This window comes from Cinclus cinclus, chromosome 2 (genome assembly GCF_963662255.1).
Source record: "Cinclus cinclus chromosome 2, bCinCin1.1, whole genome shotgun sequence".
Taxonomy (NCBI): Eukaryota; Metazoa; Chordata; class Aves; order Passeriformes; family Cinclidae; genus Cinclus; species Cinclus cinclus.
In genome coordinates this window covers 109056377-109059658 of record NC_085047.1, presented here as the reverse complement: position 1 = coordinate 109059658, position 3282 = coordinate 109056377, and positions in this window count along the sequence as shown.

Here is a 3282-nt window from a genome sequence, read left to right as displayed (position 1 = left end):
GCGGGATCCTCCCTCCGAGCACCGCTCCCTCCGAGCACCGCTCCCTCCGAGCACCGCTCCCGTCGGCGGCCACCGCCCGCCCCCCGCACCGCCCGCACTCACCCTGCGCTCAACCCGCGGTGCCCGCACTCACCGCCCCTCATCCCGCACTCAGCCCGCAGTGCCCGGCCCTGCCCGCACTCACCGCCCCTCGTCCCGCACTCAGCCCGCAGTGCCCGGCCCTGCCCGCACTCACCGCCCCTCGTCCCGCACTCAGCCCGCAGTGCCCGGCCCTGCCCGCACTCACCGCCCCTCGTCCCGCACTCAGCCCGCAGTGCCCGGCCCTGCCCGCACTCACCGCCCCTCGTCCCGCACTCAGCCCGCAGTGCCCGGCCCTGCCCGCACTCACCGCCGCCGCCCGGGTGCGGAGCAGGGCCGGCGCTGCCCGAGCGCTGCCCCAACCCCGCTGCGCGCCCAGCGGAGCGGGCGGCGCCTCCGCGCATGCGCCCGACGGCCGGAGGGCGGCCGTGAGGCGGGGAGAGGCTGAGGGCGACCCGCCTGTGCCCCGCCCGTGCCCCGCCGCCCATGGCCCCGGTGTCCCTGCTCAGAGCTGGCCCGGGGACCAGGGGTCCCGCAGGGTGGCCGTCGGCCCCTCCCCGGGGCAGGGTGATCCTTTCAGCCGTCCCCCGGTCGGGCGCTCCCCGGCGGTCAGGAACGCGGGCGCGACCGCCGTGGCCTCATGAGCTTTCCCGCCGAGGTGTTTCCAGTCTTTAAAGTTTCTATCAGTTTGTGTTCCGGAGTTACAGAATCAATTGGTCGGAAAAGACCTCAGAGATCAAGCTGTGACCGAACACTACCGCGTCAACCAGACCATGACCACGTCCAATTTTTCCTTTAGCACCTCCGTGTACGTTGACTTCACCACCTCCCTGGGCAGCGGGTTCCAATATTTAATCACTCCTTCTGCGAAGAAATTCCTCACAGTATCCAACCTGTATAGATAGATACAGTCTTATCTTGTAGGGAAGACACAGACACGCACACGTACACTGCTAAGTGTGGTCTCTGACGAAGAGCTAAACATTGTGCCCCAAATAATGATTTTCCCTTCCCGTGCCCCTCAAGGGTGGCTGCATGGAGCTGTGGGGCTCGTTACGCAGACTTCTGAGCCTTTGAGGGCTTTCAGACCTCACCCCACAGTAGAAGCAGTTCAGGAACCCTAAAATGTCATGTTCCACATTAAAATGTAAAGGTTGGTTGGCTTTTTGCACTGCCCAGAATTAATCTGAAACCAGGGAGTTTGATAGCCTAATTTTGTTTGTGACTGATACCTTCATTTTTGCATCTATGACTTTAAATGGATGTGTATGGAAAGAAGATGAAGCTCCTCAGAAAAATTCACAGCAAATTAATAATCCCTACCTGACTTCAAAGGTGCTGTTGTCAGTGGTGCTGTGACCTGATTATAAATGACTTAGGAACAATCCACAAAAAAATAACAGCTTGGCTTGCCAGAAGAGAGATTGAGGTCTAAATGGTGTGGAGCATAAAATACCATTTATTCCATGAAAATGGAATGGAATTGAAATTATCTATAAATATGCAGTGGGGTTTGTATTGTTTGATTGCTTTTTTTTTGTTTGTTTGTTTGGGTTTTTTTTTTTTTTTTTTTTTAGTTTACATTGCTGCTGTCTTAAGATTCAATGACTATGAAGAATATTAATATGAATTTTTGTGTCACAAAGTTTTGGTGGGTTACTATGCTGTATACCAGATCTAAACTTTATTTTATATAGAGACAACTGGCAATGAGCAACAAAGGGATGAGGTAGCAGTATAGTCACAGAGAAATTGAGGGAACAGAAAGATGAAACACAGTTTGCAATAGCTCAGGCCATGTTTCAGCTTCTTTAATGAATCTTGACCTATAATAGAAGTTAATGCTTCCATATATGTCAACTGAGACCTGATGCTGAGAGTTTTAAACAAGTTTTTAAACAAAAGAGTTTTAAGTTTTTAAACAAAAGAAATTGCATTAATGCGTCTGACAGTTCTTTGACAGTTCTAGAATTATCTATAAACTCCAATGCCTTGAATCATCAGGAGACAAAAGACTTCTGCTCTTTGAAAGTTTTTTGAGGTCCTGATAACAAATGGTCAGCAGTGACTATGGAGAGAGGCACACACCATCAGAGGCTGAGTTTCCAAGAGAATTGAATTTACATTGCTTTTCTTTGGAAAGCAGGGAGATTTCCTGTAATGATTTACGAATACTTGCTACACATTATTTGAATATACAGTATTCAACCATATCTGTTTAACTTAATAGAAGGTGATTGGGAAATAACCAGGAAATGCAATAGATTAAAAATATCTTTATAAGGGTCAAGAGACAATATTTAACTTAATAATTATGCAGCACTTTCTTCCTTGATTCCAGGTGCATTGCACAGTTTGTTTGTGAAGGCTTAGGGCCAAAAAGCTCAAAAGGGCAATGAAAAAGTTAGAAAACACTGAGAACAGAGGACAAGAAATGTCATGGTCATACTGGAAGAGAGAGAACTCCCTCTGCTGAAAGGAGTGGAGGCATGAAAACAGACCAATATTTGAGTAGAACTCATTGGGGAACCTTACTGTTGTCAAGTTTTTAAGGATATAGTTTAATAAAATTTAAACTATTTGTTCAAGGTGGAATTTCTCAACAGAAAGAAGCCCATTAGTATGGATAATAGTTTGGCTGTGTACTTCCCCTGGATTTTAGAAAATTAATTCAAATCCTGACTCTTCTACTTTGCATACATGGGAGGAACATTCAGGTCCCACTTCTTGGAGATGTCTTACTTGTTCTCATATTCACGAGAACAGCAATAGTAAACCCACCGGAAAGTCATAACATCCTGCTGCTGAGGGTACACTCAATGCCTTTGTCTGTGACATTAATGAAGATGTCAAATAACACTGGCCCCAAAACAGACTCCTGAGGAACACCACTTGTCATTGATGTCATTGGGACTCTGAGCCACTGGTCACTATTCTCTGTGTGCGACCATCCAACCACTTTCATATCCATCTAACAGTCCGCTCTTCAAATCCTTCTCTCCAATTTAGAGAGTTTGAATGACTCTCAGTTTTCACAATCTTAAACCTCTTATCTTCCTCAAATTCTGTCATGGTACAGAAATAATTTTAATACAATTTATATTAAAATATAAATTTTAGGTCATATTTGCTTTCATCTCTAAGAGTAAACAAACAGCCATTTGATTTTGAAAAGATTGTCATAGACAATTACACATTTGTTCC